General features: G+C 40.1%; 1 long non-coding RNA gene and 1 pseudogene across 1 annotated transcript; one reads left to right on the forward strand and one right to left on the reverse strand.

The window, feature by feature from the left end:
• Nucleotides 1–4,134: 4,134 nt before the first annotated feature.
• LOC112037985 (ammonium transporter 1 member 2-like) lies at nt 4,135–6,856 on the reverse strand (annotated as a pseudogene).
• Nucleotides 6,857–7,108: 252 nt separating this feature from the next.
• Nucleotides 7,109–7,744, forward strand: LOC136068862 (uncharacterized). The gene is made up of 2 exons (XR_010630169.1): nt 7,109–7,274; nt 7,525–7,744. It is a non-coding gene; the product is annotated as an uncharacterized LOC136068862 (long non-coding RNA).
• The last annotated feature ends 413 nt before the right edge of the window (nt 7,745–8,157 follow it).

Here is an 8,157-nt window from a genome sequence, read left to right on the forward strand (position 1 = left end):
GTAGTTTTATACCATAGTTTGGTCCGAGGACCATGCAATACCTTGGCTCTGTCTACCCTTCAATTTTTCCTGTAAGTATCTAGTTTACCATAGGTTTGGGTCCGAGGACCATGCAATACCTTGGTTCTGTCTAGTACCCAATATAATGTTGGTGTGTAGTTTTACCATAGGTTTGGGTCCGAGGACCATGCAATACCTTGGCTCTGTCTACCACTTCAATTCTTTCTGTAAAATATTGAATATAATCGGTAGTGTGTGGTAGTTTTACCATAGTTTGGGTCCGAGGACCATTCAATACCTTGGCTCTGTCTACCACTTCAATTCTTTTCTGTAAATATTGAAATAATCGGTGTGTGTAGTTTACCATAGGTTTGGGTCCGAGGACCATGCAATACCTTGGCTCTGTCTACCACTTCAATTTTTCCTGTAAGTATCTAGTTTTACCATAGGTTGGGTCCGAGGACCATACAATACCTTGGTTCTGTCTAGTACCCAGATATAATGGTGTGTGTAGTTTCACCATAGGTTTGGGTCCGAGGACCATGCAATACCTTGGTTCTGTCTACCACTCAATTCTTTCTATAAATATTGAATATAATCGGTGTGTGTAGTTTTACCATAGGTTTGGGCCGAGGACCATGCAATACCTTGGCTCTGTCTACCACTTCAATTTCCTGTATGAATATAATCTGTGTAGTTTTACCATAGGTTTGGGTCGAGGACCATGCAATACCTTGGTTCTGTCTACTTACCCAGATATAATCGGTGTGTGTAGTTTTACCATAGGTTTGGGTCCGAGGACCATGCAATACCTTGGCTCTGTCTACCACTTCAATTCTTTTCTGTAATATTGAATAATCGGTGTTGTAGTTTTACCATAGTTTGGGTCGAGGACCATGCAATACCTTGGCTCTGTCTACCACTTCAATTCTTTGTAATTAGGATTTGCCCTCAGATCGCTTTATTGGAGATGATTACTCTTTGCGTCAGATTAGGATCTTTACACGTGGCATTGATCTCACCTCTAACTCGAGGCCCCATCTTTTTCATTTATGAAGCGCCCTTTGCCTGTTCGTATTCCGCGCTTGACGCTCCGGTGCACGAAACGCGCCTTCATTAATGCCCTCGTAAATTGACACGAGTCCAACCGTCCGTGGCCTCCTTGGAAATTGGGGACTTCATTACTGATCCAGCTGATAATACCCTTCTCGAATTCTGTATGAATTAATTCTCACCAAACTTCCATCCCCTATATAAAGTAAGTAGATGGTTACCCCACAACCCATGAACCTCTCAACGCAACCAGAGCAAAACATCTCCTTCCAACTTCACATGCCCTTTAACAACCCGCCGGAATTGTCGCCGGATTGAAAAGAACCGGTATGGCCGCAGCCCCCACTGGGCTTTCGGTGCGGCAGAGTCTAGGCGTAATCCTGATGGTGCCCTTCGAGGTATCCCAGAGGTGTGTTTAAAGAACCTCACGTCTTTCCTCGGAGCACACCCCCGACGAGGAAGGCGCACGAATTCACCTCATGGGCGGTGCTCGAGTGTTGCCGTCTCCAATGGCCAACACTCGAGCGGAATGGAGAGAATCGAGGGAACATCACGGGGAGGGTCCCCCGAGCCCCTGCGTCTGCTCCTCTCTTGTTCCAGCTGCCCAGCCGAGGAGGTGGTTGGGGGCCTGAGGGCATGATTGTCCTTCACCTCCTCCACCATGTGTCAAGCTCTCCCATTCTCTTGGTGCCAAATAAAAGCACGAGTTGACACTTCCCTCCGGCTAGTTCTCCCTTGGGGCGGCTTCACCTGGGCCTCTGATTGTAGGAGTAGCTAGGAATAGCAGGTGGCTATTAGCTTGTAAATTTACTTGTAACACAGGCCTACCTGAGCCTCTGATTGTAATATGTAATTTTTCTACGTTTGAATTAATAATATCAAGATCTTTTGTTTTTCTCTTTCGTTTTTTTTTTTTTACAATAAATACTTAAAATTTAGAACTCTTATCTTATTCAAGCTGCTGTAAAACAAATACTTATAACTTGGAACGTTATCTTTTCAATCTACCGTAAAACAACACTTAGAACTTAGAACCTTATCTTACTCAACCTACTGTAAAACAAATACTTAACTTTTACCTGGTGCACCGGCCAGCACCCTAATCCTCCCACAGACGGCGCCAATTGTAAGGACTCAATTTGAATTGAGTGTTGGGTTTTCAGTCCAACAAGCCCAAACAATACATTTATAGAGAGTGGGCTGACAGGCTTAGGTGCTGGCCGTTGATCACCATGCCCAAACTTATTTTTAAAAATGGCTAAGTGTTTTCTTACAAATGAGGGAATGCTCCTCGGCCTGTGGCGAGGAGGCCCTTCTTTTTCCCCCCTCTCTTTGGCTTTTCTAGCTCTTCTTTTATAGTTTTAATCTTCCTATCTTTTGCTTCCATCTGTTGATTGCCTATTCGCCTTTTTTCTGGTCGTCCATCCCATCAGAGGCTTTATCGATACTCAAGTGGCTCACTCTGACCAACGTTATCCTGCCAAGGGGTTACCTCTCCATTAATGCGGCCAGGGGGGGTTAGTTGAGTGCATTAAATGCGAGAGTGACAGCTTGCTTTGGGGTTAGCCACTCTCTGAAATCACTCTTGTCAGGCCGAGGACAAGTGTCCTCGGCGTGGATTCAAGAGAATAGGCTTCCCCCCTTCTCCTCAGAAATAGCTTGCGCTCCTCGGCATGGGCCTTGGGCCTGCTGTATGACGGACTGAGGCTATCAGGCCCACGGACCCCACAACTTATTATATATATAAAGGTCAAAATTTGAAAGATCGACGAAATGGAGTGGCGAGAGACTTGTCACTCCCCTACAATCCTATTTTTTAAAATTAGGTTCTATTTTGTTTCTTGTCAGAGGTTCTGAACAATCAAAATGAAGTGAAGATGAATTTTCACTTGATAGACCTATTTCATCACTAATCTTATATTTGAAAAATAGGAAGACAATTCCCCTTCCTCTTACTCTTTTCTCATTCCATTTCAATTTTTTAAAGATTTTTTTAAGAAAAGTAATAGGTTAAATTATTGATTACATTATTTGCAAAAATAATCTATTGTGCCACACAAACCTTCTTAGACTAACATATAATGAGAGAGAGAGAGAGAGAGAGAGAGAGAGAGAGAGAGAGAGAGAGAGAGAGAGAGAGAGAGAGAGAGAGAAGGTTTTGTACAAAGACCCATTAATAATTTGTTGGGTATATATGTATGAGTGAAATCTCACATTGAATAATGATGAGAATAATGAGTAATTAATATAACACAATTGAGCTCATACCAGTTAAACTTAGGCCTTTTGGGTTAAATGTGTCTTTATATGTTATATTAACCACTTAATGAGTCTCCCCAAGGTGTTTATCTTTCTAACATAATTTCTTTTGAGTGCTTTCACAGTTACCCCATGTAACAATTTATATCACAAACTTTTTAGTTACTAAATTTGACCCTCATAAGATTTAGAATAAAAGGAAATCATTGACATTTTTATATCAATGCACATTAATAATTTCTTTTCAATCCAAATTTTTGGAGGTCAAAATATAACAATTGAAAATTTTGTAAAACTAAATTGTGCAAATTGAAAATTGTCCACAAGATGCAATATCCATTAATTTGAATAGAACAATAACGATTTTATATTAATTCAAATTTTAAGAGGTAAAAACATAACAGTTGGAAGTTTATGAATTAAATTGGAATTTCTGCATCAAACAAATAAAAAATTAAAAGAAAACTAAAGGAGACAAACTCAACTTATTAACTTAAATTTAAAACTCTACACTTTTTTTTTTTCTTTTTTTCTTTTTTGTGAATGGAAAACTTTTATTAATGCATTACACCAATGCTGAATGTTTAGCCTGGTTACAATTATATTATCAAGATTCAAAAGGTTTAGGACCATAAAAAACATCAAAAGAACATACTACGTAGACTTGTTCTTACAATAACCAATAGCGTGCTCTCCCACTTCTTAAATTTCATACATATGGTACCCACCCACGCGCGCGCGCGCACACACATATATATATATATATTCTAGTTTACTTTTTTTTTTCCTCTAATTATTTTGCTACAAACAAAAAAAGCCTGATCACACATCCGCTGATGGTAAACTAAGATTAGCTGGTGGGGTCTCAATGTTAGTCTCAATCTTCCCCATCAAATATGCATGCTTAATAGATTGATCATCTTCATCATGGTAAGCGTAAGCAAAACCACCAAGCCTTGTCATATCCATGCCTGCCACCTCGTCATCCCTTGACACTCTTAACAACTTCATTTTATTAAGCAAAAAAAAAAAAGTTGTCCCATCATGACCCACCCTGACAGGCTGACACCACCAATATTTGTACAATTGGTGCTACTAATAGCTACCCTCCACCTCCCATAAACAACCTGTATGGCCTACCGGGTTGACCCAGATACACCTCATTCATATACGACGTCGTTGCAAACAATCCTGTGAATAAAACCCCCCACGTAGGAATGGCAACGGGTCGAGTTCGGGCCGGGTTTTTTCATACCCGGACCCGACCTGTGGGGCAAAACCCGTAACCCGGACCCGGCCCGTTTAGGGAACCGGGTTTTTTTCCGAGGCTCGGACCCGCCCCAGCCGGGCCCCGCGGGCCCCGTTTAAGAATTGGGCCCAAACGGGCCCAACCGAAAAGAAAAAAAAAATTAAGCCCAAATTTTAATTCAAGCCCAGATTTAAGCTCAAATTTTGCCCAACATAATATAGAATTCCAAATGGCATCAATACAAGGCAGAAAGCCCCAAAATTTATTATAACTTGTTTCGATTTCTCTTCCCTCATTTTCTCATCAACCAAACACATATAAAACAATATGAAATTGAAAACAATGTAAAACTATAACAACTATCTAAGACTAACAAATTATAAAATATCTGGTATTCCATTGAGAACATATAGATAAAAATTACACCTTGAATAATTTCCTAAATTAAACATCTTCTATACATTTCGAAAATCAAAACCAAAATCACAATAAGAACAAGATCCAAGTACCTACAATTACAACACTGTGCAATCTATAATTTGAAATGCACTCAGTAAATTTCTCTTTCTTCCAACTTTTGCAGAACATTACCTGTTTATGTTTGTAACTGGCCTTGAGCCACCCTTCTTTCTCCTATTCTTCTTCTTTCTGGCCCGAAGCCCACGATTTTTACTTTGAGATCCTTGAATTTCTAAATTGACAGTTGTGGGAATCGCAGAAGGGCTTTGGTTGGCGGTTGATGAGCGTGAGAAGATGTTGCAACCCATGGCGACAGAGGAAGCAATGGCGTCGGAGCGTCGGAGTGAGGCGAGGGAGGTGAGGGACGGATTGAGCTGACCGGCGAGGGAGGTGAGGGACGGACTGAGGCGAGGGAGGTGAGGGAGGTAAAGGAAGGAATTGAGCTGACCGGCGAGGGAGGCAAGGGATGGACGGAGGCGAAATGAGGGAGGGAGGCGAGGGAGGCTGAACTGAAGTAAAGAAATGAGGGAGATTGAGTACCGGGTTAGGGAATTAGGGTTAGATTAGGTTTATATATATAGGAGGGTATTTTCGTAATTTAGGTTCCGGGCTTTTTAACGGGTCGGGTCTCGGGTTTTTTTGATAAAACCCAGACCTGACGCGGACCCGCCTCGGGTTTTTTTTTTAAACCCAGACCTGACGCGGACCCGCCTCGGGTTTTTTTTTTAAACCCAGACCTGACGCGGACCCGCCTCGGGTTTTTTTTTTTAAACCCATACCCGACCCTATTCCTAATCGAACCGGGTAAAATCTGGCTCATTAGGGTTGGGCCGGGCCGGGTATCCACTGGTCGGGCAAAAATTGCCATCCCTACCCCCACGCTCCACACCCACCATGTAATTGTGCTGCCTTAGTGGGTCATCATATTTTAACTTATTTGCAAGCTTGTTGCACCTAATCAAAACCCAAGGAGCCACAAAGCCACATATGATTGTTGCCCAAGGTTCCAGTACACTGAACACCTTGAGGTGATTGTAGCAAATCTTGCTAGCAGACCATTACAAATGTCTAGCACATTATTCCAATGTCCCACCAATAAGTGTTTGCTAAACAAGGTTGTAAGGGCACCTGTGCAACTGGCTAATGTTGTGTTGACAACTATCCTCCCAATGACATTGCATTGTAATAAGACCACTATCATTGTATGATCTCACTATCGTGAGAAATGAACTAGGTTGAACTCATACCAACCAAACCATAACAAGAATGAATCGAGCATGACTAGATACGCGCTATGACCACATAAAGTCATGGACCTGCTTGCTTGGTCGAATTGGCCAATCGTGGGCCTTCAATAAATGCACCCACAAGCCTGCTATGCCACCAAACATGTGAAGCACTCTTGAACCGGCAAAGTTAGTGACACTTGAACTGAATAAAAGATCATCGGCCTGAGTTGGGCTAGCCCAACTGTCATTAGGTTGAAACCAATGTAAAACTATAGGGTAAACAAAACCGGTTAAAAATGAAGAGTAGATAAGATAACCTCAAATTGGGTTCTCTCAATAATGGACCCATTAGTAATTCCAACGTTCGCTATAGTCTCCAGTGGACTTAGGATAATCTGTTAGACCAAAGAAGTGGCAGCCAATAAAAGGGATAGAGAAGACTTATAATATAAGGTGAAAAGATGGTTTTCTTATATTCTCATATTCATTTTCTATTATAAAAGAAAGGAATCTACAATTTAAACTAGGGTTTTAAAAATCGGACCGATCAGATCGGTCTGACCAGTTGAACAGGTAACCGGCCACCAATCCAGTCAAATACCCCCATAACCGGTTAATATCGATAAAAATCAGTCAAAAATCAGGTTAAACTAAGAACTAAAAGTAAATCCGATTTTACCCCTGGTACGGTTTTTAAAACCGTGATCTAAACTCTACACCAAGATAAATTAGGTCATCGAAAAAAGAAAAATATTTTTCTTCAATAATCTTTAATTTTATTTGATGTTTTATCCACTTTTATTTTTTACTTTTTAAAACTTTTACAAATTAAAGAGCCATTGCTACTTCTGCGGTTCTACTACTACAACACATCATTATTCCTCACTGCAAGTCTCTGTCTAGTTGTTCCCTTGATGCTTGACACCAGAGCTCGCTTTCAATCGTTTTAGGCACTTGTGGGCTTGAAAAGTATATATGATAAAGAGATGGGTTTTCAGTGAGCTCTCTCAGATTATAACTTCTTTGTGAGTGTCCTTTTATTTTTTTGGTCCTTAGCTGTGTTGGGGGTTTCTTAGATCCGGTGACTCTTTCTTTATTTGGGTTGAAATTTAGTTTTAACGGACAATACACCTCACCCTCAACTCCTTATTTTTAGAGGGGATGAGGTGAAATTTTCCAGAGACCACTGGAAGTCATTTTCTACTTGCTTTTGAAATGTTATTTATTAATCTGGTTGCATATCAGTTTATTAATTCTAATCTTGCTCTGCTGCAGTTGATTGCTACTGCTACTCTTTTTCTTGCTTCAAAGTCTGGGAAGCCCTACGCCCTTACTTTGAAAAATGTACCGGGAGTTTCTTGTGAAATTTTTCATAAGCAGGTTATTTTTTTTCTTGTCCTATCTGCTTCCCACTGTAAGTTCTTCATAGCTTCATCCCCACCCCCTCCAATAATAATAATAATAATAATATGAAAAAAGAAATTCGGCAAGTTAAGTTTGAATGTAAAAGGGACTGAGATGTCTATGATATCCCATAAGAATTTTTACAAAATTTGTCAACATGTAAAAACCATATTATGGATGTATGACTTTACTTAATATAAATTAAATAGTCATTTCCTATTTTACTTTTAATTTTAAATTTTTGTTCTGTTTACAGACTTGATGTTGTGGTATTTCTTTAGTTTTGTTGGTAGTAGTACACACTGCTTGTTAGTTTTGGGGCAGAGATTTAAACACCAATTGTGGTTGGGAAAATGGATTGCTTCTGAATTTGTAAACTTTTGCAAAATAAACATGTTTTTTTTTTTTTTTTTGAAGAGAAAATAAATAAATAAACATGTTTTTGATAATGGTAGATAGTTGATGAGGAATTTGAGTTCTGGTAACCGTATGTTGCTCAATGTC

The sequence above is a fragment of the Quercus suber genome, unplaced genomic scaffold (genome assembly GCF_002906115.3).
Source record: "Quercus suber isolate HL8 unplaced genomic scaffold, Cork oak 2.0 scaffold_138, whole genome shotgun sequence".
Classification (NCBI taxonomy): Eukaryota; Viridiplantae; Streptophyta; class Magnoliopsida; order Fagales; family Fagaceae; genus Quercus; species Quercus suber.